General features: G+C 39.7%; 1 protein-coding gene across 2 annotated transcripts in view; it reads right to left on the bottom strand.

Moving 5' to 3' along the window:
* The window catches only part of GRM5 (glutamate metabotropic receptor 5), a 790,030-nt gene that overhangs the window by 677,855 nt on the left and 96,923 nt on the right, over positions 1 to 15,252 (bottom strand). For both annotated transcript variants that reach the window (XM_070783148.1, XM_070783144.1), the window contains one exon: positions 8,550 to 8,734. The gene's annotated coding sequence lies outside the window, so the exon portion shown is untranslated. The remainder of the gene's footprint in view (positions 1 to 8,549; positions 8,735 to 15,252) is intronic.

Here is a 15,252-nt window from a genome sequence, read left to right as displayed (position 1 = left end):
ATCTAGTGATCAGATTCTGATTCCTAGTGCTTTTCTTTATTCGGAAAGTGTTTATGGAGCAAATAATAGGTGTTGGGCCCCAATCTAAGTATTACAGACAGAACAGTGACACACACACAAAAAGGCCATGATCTCCTGCTGTTCTAGCAGCATATACAGACAATTAATAAAAATTAAGCTATTAAATATAGTCTGTTAGATAACTAAATGTTATAGAGAAAAATGAAACATGAAAAGAAATAGAAGTGGGAAGATTATCATTTTAAATCAGATGACCAGGAAAGGTATCATGGAAGATGCTTCCTAACATGATCTAATGGAAAATAATCTTTTTGTTACTCATGTATTGTCTACCCTTTTGAGGGGAGCATGCCAGTGACGGAATGGGTCATTGCCTGATATGACTTTGAGCCCACCACCTGAAGTCTCTCACCATCGCCTTCAGATGTCAAATTCTTGGGTTGTGCTTGTTTTCCTAAATCCTGGAGCTGGATCTGGCTATGAAGTCCTGCCCTATGTCATTTTCCGCAATTTGGCCCTTACCAACCATAAACACTGCAGATGGTGACTGCAGCCATGAAATTAAAAGACGCTTACTCCTTGGAAGGAAAGTTATGACCAACCTAGATACCATATTCAAAAGCAGAGACATTACTTTGCCAACAAAGGTTGGTCTAGTCAAGGCTATGGTTTTTCCTGTGGTCATGTATGGATGTGAGAGTTGGACTGTGAAAAAGGCTGAGCGCCGAAGAATTGATGCTTTTGAACTGTGGTGTTGGAGAAGACTCTTGAGAGTCCCTTGGACTGCAAGGAGATCCAACCAGTCCATTCTGAAGGAGATCAGCTCTGGGATTTCTTTGGAAGGAATGATGCTGAAGCTGAAACTCCAATACTTTGGCCACCTCATGCGAAGAGTTGACTCATTGGAAAAGACTCTGATGCTGGGAGGGATTGGGGGCAAGAGGAGAAGGGGACAACAGAGAATGAGATGGCTGGATGGCATCACTGACTCGCTGGACGTGAGTCTGAGTGAACTCCGGGAATTGGTGATGGACAGGGAGGCCTGGCGTGCTGCGATTCATGGGGTCGCAAAGAGTCGGACACGACTGAGCAACTGATCTGATCTTATCTGATCTGATCTGAACCATACCTAGAGATGACAGATTGGCCCGGATTTAAGGGCTAGTTGCAGTGATAGACTCTCACCAGAAGAGGGTAGCAGAGGGTTGCAGAGTGAACGCCGCTGCGGGCGTAGGTCTTCCCCCAACGAGATCAGTTCAAATACAGCATTAAGGTAGTCCAAGAGGTGAATCCACTGGGGAAAGCGTTGGCCTCAGCAACAGCTTTTATAAGAGCTGGGACTACTATAGAACTGACATGCCCTGGAAAGAAGGGAGAGTGTAGCATATTGAAGTGACAATTTGAGAGCACTTTTCTAATAAACTCTCCGGTTGTTTAGTTGCTAAGTCATGTCTGACTCTTTTGTGAGTCCATGGACTAGAGCCCGCCAGGGTCCTCTGTCCATGGGATTTCCCAGTCAAGAACACTGTCATCGGTTGCCATTGCTTCTCTGGGGGATCTTCCTTACTCAGGGATTGAACCCTGTCTCCTGCACTGCAAATGGATCCTTCACCACTGAGCCACGTGAGAAGCCCCAAGAAGCTCCCTTACCTATTAACAAGCATTCCATTTCTTGCTAAATAACATTACAAGTGTCTATCCCTACAGTGGCCCCTCTTTACTCTATTCCTGTTCAATTCCACCCCATTAGCAACACGATGGCTTCTGAGTGTTCTGAGAGACCTTAAGACCCAAACCTTTTTTTTTCCTTCTCTGGCAAACATCTGTTCATATTGAGTCCCCAGCTTAAGCTGAGCCTATACAGAATTAATGGAGAAGGCAATGGCACCCCACTCCAGTACTCTCGCCTGGAAAATCCCATGGACGGAGGTGCCCGCTAGGCTGCAGTCCATGGGGTCGCTAAGAGTTGGACACGACTGAGCGACTTCGATTTCACTTTTCCTTTCATGCATTGGAGAAGGAAATGGCAACCCAGTCCAGTGTTCTTGCCTGGAGAATCCCAGGGACGGCAGAGCCTGGTGGGCTGCCGTCTATGGGGTCGCACAGAGTCGGACACAACTGAAGCGACTTAGCAGCAGCAGCAGCATACAGAATTAAAACTTGAGTCTCAGATTCTCCCCTAATTTGAGAACTACATGAAGGCAGGAACAAATCACCGTGTGGGATTTTTCTCTGCAATCCCAGCAACAAGCCCAGTGCCTGGTACCTTATAGATACTCATTGCTATTTATTGTAAGACTTCATATTATCGCAAAAAGCAGTTAACCCAGATGGTAATTTTTAAAGTTTGTCTTCCTAAAAAGGGGCAGTAGTGTGACAAATTTCGTTTCTATCTTATGCTCAGCAGAAACCAGACATAACTCTTCCTTTGTCAGCAGCACCACGAAGGAAGCCTCTCACCTACTTATCTCTTTAGGCAGCAAGCTGGCAGTGACACCGAATGAATGAAGCTAAACTGCATGAAAGGAAAGCAGGATGGCCTTAAGATGATCATCCCCCGACCCGCGGTCCAAACAAGGCCTAAGACCTGTGCTCTCTTCTGTGCTTTTCATGGACAGGGTCCTGCTGCCTGCCAGCTACAGCACATTTACCATCCTGTCTCCCTCAAGCAGAGCTAACAGAATTCTGGGCAAGAAGAAAGATAATATTCTTGACTCCCAGAGCCAAATATATGAGAAAGGAGTATGAATAGAATTCATTTAGTCTATTCTTTTTGTACTGTAAAAACAAAAAAGAAACTAATTCAAAGCTTTCTCTTAATTTTTGTAACAGATCTGCAGAAAAGTATTATTATTTTCTTCTTTTTCAGGAAAAATGACAAACCTAGATGTGTATTAAAAAGCAGAGACATCACTTTACAGACAAAGATCTGTACAGTCAAAGCCATGGTTTTTCCAGTAGTCATGTATGGATGTGAGAGTTGGACCATAAAGAAGGCTGAGCACCAAAGAATTGATGCTTTCGAACTGTGGGGTTGGAGGAGACTCTTGAGAGTCCCTTGGACAGCAAGGTCAAACCAGTCAATCCTAAAGGAAATCAACCCTGGATATTCATTGGTAGGACTGATGTTGAAGCTGAAGTTCCAGTACTTTGGCCACCTGATGAGGAGAGCCGACTCATTGGGAAAGACCCTGATGCTGGGAAAGATTGAAGACAGGAGGGGAAGGGGACAACAGAAGAGGAGATGGTTGGATGGCATCACTGACTCAGTGGACACGAATCTGAGCAAGCTCAGGGAGATAGCGGAGGACAGAGGTGCCTGGCATGCTGTAGTCCATGGGGTCACAAAGAGTCACACAGGACTTAGCAACTGAACAACAGCAACAATGTTTTTAAGAGTCAGTGAAGTAAAGGCAGGTCGAAAGACTCATTAAGGTCACTTAACAGGTCTATTAATTTTAGGGTCCATGTTTTGTTTACTGTGCCATGTTTCAATTCAATTTTGCCCATGTATTAGATTTTACATTTTGCAAAATATATCAATACTGATTTTCTAATTTACTCATCACAAGCACCATATTAGACAGATAAAATATTCTTTCTCTCTTCAGATAGATGAGCATATTAAGGCCAGAATGAGAGCATATACGCTTTGAAAATAAATACTATCTTCCTTAAACAAATGGCCTGCCCTTGTAAAGTAGGTCAGGCTGTTCAACTTATAACTAAGATCAAACAGGCGGTCAAGATAAGATGGGTCTTTTCAGTCCTAGATGGATTCTTAAGAGCAACTCAACTTGCCTATTCATTAGGTAATTAAAAACATACAGAACTACATTTCCTTTACTCAAAATGCTAAAAAGACATAAAAAACAAACACAATAATCACGTGTGTGGAGAGGATGGGGAGGTAAGCAGCAGTGACATAAATACTCTCAGGTGGCAAAGTGGGAAAGAGAAACCAAGGGCGGAGGCAGTCCAGTTGTTTGGCAGAGTACATTAATGGATGTTTAATGATATGATTATACAAACCTGAGATATAGAGCAGAGTGTGGCAGTGGGGTCTAGTAAGAACTAAATTTTTACAGAAGAAAATCAGGAGGATGCGCTTTGCTTTGTTTGAATTGACACTGAACAGCAACAAAGAGAAAAATCCTGAGATTCACACAGAGAACAGTATTGAACAGAAATGAAGGCCAAGATGAAATATGACTGTGAGAACTGACCTCCCTCGGGATTTCAGAAATACTGGAGAGAAAATATGGTATGCAACAGGGGGACTCAGGCTGATCCAACCCAGGTATTGAGAAGAAAGGAGAGTCTGATGTCTAGATTATACCTGTAACCCGTGGATGACTTTCAGTGCATTTTTCCATTCATGGTTTTATCCAATTCTCACAACTCCATTCAGTGAATATAATGATCATTAGCATTTTACAAATGAACAGTGAGGCTTGGAGATACTACTTAATTTTTCTCAAAATCCCATGGGAAATAGAATCAGTATAGGATCAGATAGGTCACCCGAAGTTTTTAAGGTGTCTATGACCTTAAAAAGTGTTCTACTCCATAATTTCAAGAACTTGCAGATATAATTGTAGTTAGAGCAGCAACTTTTTATCTCTAAATTACTCACTAATTTAGATTCAACCCTGTCACATAGTGCTAACACGATTCCAAGAAATATGCTAATGGAGCCATTAGTTAGGATGTTTCCTTATTATCACCATTTAAAACATAATCAAAATGAGCTCTTCTAATGCAACTCTCACACAGTTTGCAAACTTCTCTTCATTATGCCCAGGAAGTAAATGTATATTTCAAAGAAAATCTGAGGTTCCTATTTAACTTTTAGAAATTTTAACCTCCAAGGATAATTAGTATGATATAATCACTTAACAAAAACTCTCAGGAGTCTCACATTTGTATCATGGGAGCAGCCTCAAATATGTAAAGGAATAGTGGTGCTCTTGTGAAAGAAAAAGTGATAGGCATGTCTCTTTGTGACCCCATGGACTGTAGCCTACCAGGCCACTCTGTCCATGAAATTATCCAAGCAAGAATAGTGGAGCGGGTAGCGATTCCCTTCTACAGGGCATCTTCTCAACCTAGGGATTGAACCTGGGTCTCTTGCACTGCAGGCAGATTCTTTACCATGAAAGTGAAAGTGAAGTCACTCAGTCGTGTCCAACTCTTTGCGACCCCATGGACTGTAGCCTACCAAGCTCCTCCGTCCATGGGATTCTTCAGGCAAGAATACTGGAGTGGGTTGCCATTTCCTTCTCCAGGGGATCTTCCCAACCCAGGGATCGAACCCCGGTTTCCCGCATTGGAGGCAGACGCTTTAACCTCTGAGCCACAGGGAAGCCCATATTCTTTACCATATACATAAAGGTACTTTGGAAATGTTCAGTTCAATAAACTGGCCTTTAAGCTGGGCTCTGACTGGTTGGCGGGTGGGACTGGGGATAAGAGAAACAGATCAAAAATAAGAATAGTTGGGTCTTGGACCAGGAGGAATTTATAATGATACTTCAAATTAGGAGCCTAGTTGCTTACATATTACATACTTGGGGAATTTTTCAAGAAAATCCATTAGGAAATGGTAATATGACGCTATAAAAACATGAATAACTACAAGTTGATGATGATTTCTATTGCCAGGCACTATGGAAGAAAATTTTCATATGTTATCATATCTATTCCTCATGACAGCTTGATAAAGTCTTCATTATTTATTTCCATTCTGCCAATGAGGAAACTCAGATTCCGACATAGGCACAGAGATAACACAAAGGGGAAGGAAGGGCCTGCAGTCTGAATCCAGACGGCAGCGGTCCTCTTTCCTCCCAACCTGGAATCTAGTGAGACTTTGCAGGATAGTATTGCTTTCTAGAACAAAGGGGCCTGCTTTCACCTACCAACATCATCATGCCATGTAGTGTCTCCCACATCATAATCATTCCAGAAGGGCTTTGCTGGATGGTTAATAGATCAGCCAGCAGTGCTTGGGGATACAAATAAAATTTATTAACTAGTGACTTAAAATACATAAATTATGACTCTCCTATAACAACCATCTTACAGTAAGATGCTGATGTCGGGACTTCGCTGCTGGCTCAGTGGTAAAGAATCCACCTGGCAGTATAGAAGATGCGGGTTTGATCCCTGGGTTGGGAGGATCCCATACACCGCAGAGGAGCTAAGCCTGTGAGCCACAGTTTCTGAGCCTGTGCTCTAGAGCCCAGGAGCCACAACGACTGAAGCCCACGCGCCTGGAGCCCTGCTCCACGACAAGAGAAGCCAAGGCAGTGAGGAGCAGACGCCCCACAGCTAGAGAGCTGCCCTGCTCTCCACAACCAGAGGAAAGCCATGCAGCACCAAGGCCCAGCATGGTCATAAATAAATAAATAAAATAAAGATGCCAATGGCATGATCCAAAGGCCCAATGAAAACAGTGTCAACATTTCTACTGCTGTATCATGCTCTTGACCTTTTCTCATCATCACATGGAGATTGCTCCAACTTCAGGCATCATATCGGCATCCATCACAGCAGTATGAAGGAGAAAAGGGACAAGTTCACCTTTGTGGCTCTCAGGTAGCTACAGAACTACTAATATTAATATTAATAGCTATAATAAGAGCAGTAATAATTATTTCAGTGCGTTTGTAACTGCACATATGCTAGGTTGTATAATATTTTTTTCTATAGATTCCCTTACATAATCTTTCTGACTATTCTACGTACAGTTTTATTTGACCTCATTTTACATGCAATAAAGTTGAGACCCAGAAAGGTAAGTTCATATATTCAAGGTCATATAATTAGCAAGAAGGAAAAGAACAATTTCAGATCTGTTCTCTCTGGCTCTCACTGTGATGCTCTCAATCCTTTGTTATACTGTTTCTTAGAATCATTGAATGAGTAATAGAATACACTGGTGTGTAACTGTACTTCAAAACCTCTTTCAGACCCACATTCTCCATCATGCCCTTTAAGAGCTACCATTCTTTCAACATTCCTAGTTCCCTCTTTTCAATTTCTGTGTGTTACATCTCTTATGGTGTCTTACCCATCATTCTATGAGTCACTTGCCAAGTTTCCTTACTTTTTGTATTCTGTTGTAGGAAGTTCATGGGCAGGGTCCGTGCCCACTCTTAAGCTCAAGTATGTGCTAGGTGTTTAGAAACATGTCCCTAAGTCAACGGAAACTCTCACTGACCCTGCTGTTTTATAAAGGGTCCTGGAATCTGCGGTTCAGTTTGGCCGAGTCCAGTTGCTTGGCATCTCTTTTACCATTGCTAGATGTGCCAGTCTTGAAACATAATTTATGATCTCTGGGAATATAAGTGGGATATAGCTGTTTTATGTGCTTCCCAGGGGGTGCATTGGTAAAGAATCTGCCTGCCAATGCAGCAGACACAAGAGACTCAGGTTTGATCCCTGGGTTGGGAAGATCTCCTTGGAGAAGGAAATAGCAGCCCATTCCAGTATTTGCACCTGGAAAATTCCATGAACAGAGGACCTTGATAGGCTATAGTCCATGGGGTTGCAAAGAGTTGGACATGACTGAGTGTGTGTGCACACACAGAGTTTTACAACTATCAGATTCAACTAGTTCAGTCATTCATCTCGAGTAGAAAACACAGCTTTTTTTCCTACAAAAATTAAAATTTGCTTCTATATTAAATCAAGGGATCTGTCTTGGTGATATGTTAGATATTTCTATTTTAAAGTAACGATACATTTAGGAACACTATAATAAAATTGTCACTTCTTAATTGCATATTGCATCTCTTTATTCTAGAACTTACGTTTATTTTTTATTTTGTATTTCCTATTCAACAGGTCTCCTGAGAGGGCTTTCTCATCTTTTCATTCTTTCCTTAAGCCAGAGAATATTTATTAATAACACCTATTCCATGTATGGCAGTCTAGGAAGCACTGGGAATAAAGAGATATTGTAGTATTATAGACATCAGGAAGAATTATATTCAAGGTGCATTAGCAGGCAAAAGAATGAGCCAATTTTCTCGAAAGCATTATGGAAGGCATTACAGAAGAGGACATATTTGAGGAAGGATGAGAAGGAGTTTGTTAGCTGGACAATAAGACAACAGGACAAAGGGAAAATCCGATGCAAGCATATAAAAAATATGACACACTGGGGAAATACAAGTCATTCTATGTGGGTGAAGTATGGGCTGTAACACAAGAGTGATGGAAACAGTTGACTTACCAAGTGGGCAATAAATCGCAGCACATCTCACTCTGTTAAGGTTTTATCAGGAATAACTGAGTACAAACCATACAGAAAAGCCATGTTTCGATGCTACTGCTGCTCAGTGGTTATAATGGAACCCACCATCTTCTGCTTTATTTTTTAGCTGGTGAAATAATAAGACAGCTTGATGCTTAGACCAGCTGTCCTGCACATCATTGCTTTGCATAAGTGGTGTATTAATTATTTATCTTTGTCTAATAAAGTACTCCCAAGTTATCCACCTGAATCAACATTTTTTCACCTGCAGTTTCTGAGGAGCACAGATCCTGGAACAGGTTAAGTGAATATTTTTGATCCGTGGTGTGTCATGAGATTTCAGTCAAGCTATCAGGTAGGACTGCAGTCATGTAGAGGCTTGGCATGGACTAGAGAATCTCATCCAAATATTGATTCCATAGCATTGCTCGTAACATCGTAGGTGGTTTCCTGTAGTGGAAAAAGAGAAAGAGAGAGAGAGGAAGGAAGAGAGAGAACATATATTCAATTTTTCTGACCTACAGTGTCCAAAGTTTCACAGCGCCTCTTCTGTTGTATTCCATTGTACACACAGAGTATCTACAATATAAAGCAGGTAGGGAATATGCAAGGACATGAGTACTAGGAGGTGGGGATCAGTAAAGACTATGTTATTAATATGTTTCTGTCTGGATCCAGGGATTCATATCACTCCTATATCAAAACGCACAGACACATTCAAGGCCCCTCAAAGCTTCATTCCATTATAGTGTCTGCTTGACGTACATAATCTGGTCATCTAACTAAAGTCCAGCTGTCAATAAGGATCCTCGGATATAATTTTGTGTTGAAATCCTGAAGTTTAGTTCCTTTCCATTTGAAGTCATAAACTAATGAAACTAGTTATCTGCCCTCATACATCCAACATAAACATACAAGAATGTCTACATATACTACTCACATCCTTTTTCAAAAAGGGAGACATGAGTGGCACACAGGAGTCATGGTTCCTGGAAGCTCTCAGATCCTGCTGAGAAAATATTGAAAGTTTTTGTTGTTGTTGTTATAAATCAGTCAGTCCTACTCCTCTTCAGGAGTTATTTTCCATGGCTTTTGAGTTTGTCTTCCAGGCTCTTGGTTACACCAAGCCACTCTTCCTTTTCCATGAGAAACAGTGCGTATTAACAGGTAAGCTGTCTTATCAGCCTATTTCCTCCTAGTGGAGTCTTAGAGTATGAAGGTGTTTCACTTTGCCCTCTTTCTGTCCCTTTTGCTCCAAGCTGACATTGTTTCTACTGATATAATCCTCTTAAAAAATTTTTGGGTCCCCTGTGAATCTTCTTGGAGTTCATTAGACAAAATCTACTGTAACAAATGCCTTTGTAATAACCCTTTCTCTTCTGTGGGTCTCTGTCCAATGCTGGGTGATGCTAATGTACAGCACTCTTAATTATCCCAGAAACCCTATGTCTCTGGAGGGTCTTCTGCCTCCAGACATACCTGGAGACATCAACTTCAATCTATCTGAATCTTACCAAAATATTTTTCTGTTACAGTATTTGTTACATCTTTAGTTTTCCTGGAAGTAGCCTGGATTGCTTAATATTTTTTTTAAGATTTTTTTTATGTGAACCATTTTAAAAGTCTTTATTGAATTTGTTTCTGTTTTTTCGTTTTGGTTTATTGGCTGCCAGGCATGTGGGATCTCAGCTCCTTGACCAAAGATGGAATGTGTACCCTCTGCATTGGAAGGCGAAGTCCTAAGCAATGGACCCCGAGGGAAATCCCAAGGAATGTTTAATTTTTTAATTAATAAATAACTTCTTAATTTTAGCATCCTTTGCTATCTTCAGAGGCTTAGTAATTTTAAAGCAATCACATCCTAGCCTTTTCACATATAACAGTTTTTGCTTTTGTTTACCACTTTTCTTTTTCATTTACTAGAAGCAACAAGGAGAAAAACATCGTGTCCAAGAATCTCCCTACTCGGTCATTTAGTTCAATAAGCGTGTTTCCTACTTTTCATATTCAGTTCGGTTCAGTTCAGTCACTCAGTTGTGTCGAACTCTTTGTGGCCCCATGAACTGCAGCATGCCAGGCTTCCCTATCACCAGCTCCTGGAGCTTACTCAAACCCATGTCCATTGAGTCGGTGATGCCATCCGACCATCTCATCCTCTGTCGTCCCCTTCTCCTCCTGCCTTCAATCTTTCCCAGCATCAGGGTCTTTTCCAATGCGTCAGTTCTTCTCATCAAGGTGGACAAAGTATTGGAGTTTCAGCTTCATCATCAGTCCTTTCAATGAATATTCAGGACATTATTGTAGATGAAAATTTTGCTAAACTTTTAGCTACCACATAACTAGGATCTTCCTTCCTGTTTTCCAGTATTATCCTCATGCCCCTTTATCCCATCACAGGAAGCCTTCTCAAAATCCATGATGTCTGGCCGACAGTTTCCTCACTAAAACTCTTCATATCGTTCCAGCTTCTAACACTTCCTGGTTCCAAAGCCACTACCAATTTTTTAGATATTTGTTAGACCACTCCCACATCCAAATACCAACATCAATATTAGTTATCCAGTCTGTATAAAAAATTACTCCAAAACTTGGCAATTTAAAACATTAAACATTAAATATCTAGCACAGTTTCTGAAGACTAGGACTCCAGGAGCAGGCTACCTGGGTTCTAGTTTAGGAGCACTTGTGAAGTTTCAATCAAGTTTTTGCTGAAGTTGCAGTCATCTGGAAACCTGACTGGGGCGGAAGGCTTCACTTCCAAGTCACTCGTATAGCTATTGGCAGGAGAACTCAGTTCCCTGTGACAGGGACCTCTCCATGTGACTTCTCAAACAACTGTAGCTGACTTTTCCCCAGTGTGAATAATTTGAGAAAGAGAGAATGAGCAAGAAAGCAGGAAACTTCAGTGGCTTTTTTGATCTATGGTCTTCAGAGTCAGAAGCTGTCATTTCTTTATTTCTGTTGTATTCTATTTGGCATGCAGACTATACCTGATATATTGTTGGAGGCAGGTAAGCAAGGTTTTCAGTATCAGGAGGGAGGATCCTTGGGGTCCATCTTAGAGACTGGCTACTACATAGTCTTGTCTTCCCAGGTGGCTCAGTGGTAAAGAATCTGCCTGCCAGTGCAGGAGATGCAGTAGACACGAGTTCCATCCCTGGGTTGGGAAGATCCCTTTGAGTAGGAAAAGGCAACCTGCTCTAGTATTCTTGCCTGGGAAGTCCCATGGACAGAGGAGCCTGGCGGGCTATAGTCCACGGTGTCCCAGAGAGTCAGACATGACTGAGCACACATACATACATACACTAGTCACAGGCTATTTTCAAAGCTTTCTATGTGAAGGCAGCCCATTTACTTGTGACGTATAGAGCATAGATAAGCAATTAGCCACTTTCATTCTGTTTAATCTCTGTGCAGCGTAGGGAGAAGGGTGGAAGCTGTCAGTCTAATCCAGCAAAGCACAGTGGAAAGTATGTCTTACTGCTATACTTTTAAGAAAACGCTTGTAAGCAGGTGAATTTTCTTCTAGTCCTTCCTTCTAAAAATACTGTTACCCCATTGACTAAAGTGGAAACTCAAACTAGCCTCATTTATTCTTGAGTAAGGAGAAAGAATAGAGAACAGGAAGTAACATTTGGTAACCCCTTGATGGGTAGGGATATTATACCTTATTTATATCATGGTCAATCTAATTCAGTCATCACAAAAACCCAGTCAGATAAGGGTAATACCCATCATTTTATACTTGCAGCTGCAATTTTGGAGGCAGGTACCAGAACAAGGAAAGCTGCCAGGAGTGGAAGAAACTACATAGAGAGCCAAAAAAACCCTTTGCAGAGGGCTTCCTCCGAATCTTTGGCTGAGTGAGGAACTGTGCATAAGTGTGAGATATTACTCACAGCCAGGGCAAGGACTGCCAAACAGGGGCACATGGAAGACTCTGGCTAGAAACAGTTTTCCTTCCCACTAGCCAGAGTGGAAAACATTATGTGTTATGACTCATCAGGTCGAGGACTCAGGTAATTAATGTTACCTGAATATTATGGAAAAACTTGACCTTGCTCTAGACCAACTTCACAAAGCTAAAAAGCAAGCCTCAGAGGTTGAAACTAATCTTAAGAAAATAAACTTCACCACAGATAAAAACTCAGAAATATTTAAAGAATCTATTATCCAGTACTCAACAAGGTAAAATCCACCATATCTGCCATTTAATAAAAAATTTAGCAAATATACAAGAAGCAGGAAAATATAACCTCTAATAAGAAGGAAAACTGAGTAATGTAAATGAAAAAGGCACAGATAACAGCATAAGTACATAAGGACATAACAGAGTATACCTCATATGTTCAAGAAAGTAGGCGAAACCATGACCATGTTAAGGAGAGAGATTAAAAACAGAAATATGCAAAACTGAATTTCTAGAGGTAAAAAACATGTATTGTCTGAAGCAAAAACTATATTACATTATATTTGGTTAAGAGAAGAGCACACACTTGGGGTGGGGCAGAATATTAGTGACTTAAGGCATAGAAAAGAAACAATCCAAAATTTAACCAAAAGGAGAGGCCAAATGCTTTGGCCCTCTGAATTTATATACTTACAGGACTAAAGTAGTTCAAGGAATATAAAGATGCATAATACGAACACTAAAAGAACCACTGAATATTCAAATAAATAGGTAAAACTAGTAAGTTAGCAAAGAAGATAAAATGGAGTAATGACTAAAAATATTCAGTTAATCCAAAATAAAGAAATTAAGGGAAATTGTGATAACCACAAAGAGGATCAATTGAAATAAAAAACAAGACAGAAGATTTAACCCAAACCATATCAATAATTATGTTGAATGTATATTATGTAAACAAGCAATCAAAAAGTATAAAAGGTATATTGAATTTTATAAAAAGATCCAGCTATATGTTGACTAAAAGAAATTCACTTTAATAGTAAGAATATACATCAGATGAAAGGATGAAAAAAGACATGTCAGGTTAACGTGATCAAAAGGAAGGTAGAATGGCAAATTTAATATCAGAAAATGTATATTTAAGGGTAAAGACTATAACCTTGAATAAAATAGTCATTTTATAATGATAAAGGTGTTAAATCATCAAGAAGACATAACAGTTTTAAATGCTTCTGCACTTAATAATGAAACTTCAAAACACATGAAGCATAGACTTATACAAATAAAGAAGTCCACAAATATAGTTGAGGATGTCTCAATATTTTAGAGAACAAGGAGACAGAAAGTCAGTAGAGATATAGGAGATTTTCACTTCATTATCAACTAACATGACCTGTTTGACATTTATGTAACATCCCATCCAAAAATATCAGAATACACATATTTTACAAGTGCACATGAAATATTACCAAGATAGACTATCTTCTGGTTCATAAAACAAGTCTTATAAAAATGTTTGATCAGAATTAAATTTCAATAAAAATCAATAGTGGAAAGATATCCAGAAAATCACCAAATATTTGGAAGCTAAATGTCATACTTGAAAATGGTTCAAAGAAGACATCAAAATAGAAAACATTTTAAACTGAATGGAAGTGAAAACGTGGCATATTAAAATTTGTGGATGCACCTAATGCAATAATCAGAGTAAAATTAGAGCATAAAAGCCTATATTAGATAAGAAGGAAGGTCTCAGATAATGACTTCAACTTTCACTTTAAGACACTTGGAAAGGTTGAGCAAATCAAATCCAAGATAAACAGAGGAAAGGAAATAGAAAATAATTGATTGTACCATTTTACATTCTGTCAGTGGTGTCTTAGAGTTCCGGTTGCTCACCTACACTTGGCTAGTTCATCTTTAAAGTTGTAAGCATTACAGCAGCTCTGTAGTGTTGACTCATTGTGGTTTAAATTTGCATTTTCCTTACGCCTGATATTAAGGATCTTGTTTTGGATTTTTTTTATCAGAAGGTAATTGCTTTATAATATTGTGCTGCTCTCTGCCATATATCAACACGGTTCAGCCACAAGTTTACACATGTCCCCTCCTTCCCGAGCCTCCCTGCTCATCGCCCCCGCACCCCTCTAGGTGGTCACAGGGCACTAGGTTGAGCTTCCTGTGTCACACAGCAAATTCCCACTTGCTATCTGTTTTACATACGGTAATTTATACGTTTCCATGCTATGCTCTCAGTTTGTCCCACCCTCTCCTTCCGCCACTGTGTCCAAAAGTCTGCTCTCTATGTCTGCGTCCCCACTGCTGCCCTGCCAAGAGGTTCATCAGGACCATTTTTCTATTTTCCATCTTTTATGAAGTGTCTATTAAAATCTTTTGCCTATTTTTAAATTGGTTTATTATTGAGTTGAAATGTTCTTTATATATTCTAGATATATATTTCTTTTGTCAATGTTTTGCAAATATTTTCCCCCAGCCATAGCTTAATTTTTTTTCATTGGTTAATGAGTCTTCTAAAGAGTAAAACGTCTAAATTTTGATAAAGTTGAATTCATCCTTTGATATCTCATTTCCTTTTGTACTATTAAAATATCTGAATTCAAGACCTTCTATGTTTTCTTCTAGATATTAGTTTTTAGCTCTTAAATTTCAGGTCCATAATCCATTTTGAGTTAATTTTTACAAGTGGTAAAAAGATTTATTCTTCTAGTACTAGTTTGGTTTGATTTTGCTATAATACTGCTTAACTCATTTAGACATTTTTGTGTGTAGGGTAAAGGATTGGTCAAAGTTTATAATTTTTTTTTTTCAAATGGTTCACCAGTTGCTCCAACATTTATTAAAAAGCTTATCTGTGACAGATTTGAGATGCCACTTTTATCATTCCACATTTTTCAGGATCTACTTTTCCTTTTGTTATATTTCACAGTCCTCTCTATTCTTGTTCCAATACCATACATTCTGTCAGTTTACATTAACACATGATTTTATGCCTCATAAATGAAAAAATTGATCTTTTTTTCCCCTGACCTATGAAAAT

This window comes from Bos indicus, chromosome 29, assembly GCF_029378745.1.
Source record: "Bos indicus isolate NIAB-ARS_2022 breed Sahiwal x Tharparkar chromosome 29, NIAB-ARS_B.indTharparkar_mat_pri_1.0, whole genome shotgun sequence".
Classification (NCBI taxonomy): Eukaryota; Metazoa; Chordata; class Mammalia; order Artiodactyla; family Bovidae; genus Bos; species Bos indicus.
Note: the sequence above shows the minus strand (reverse complement) of the source record. Positions and strands in the feature narration are given on the sequence as shown.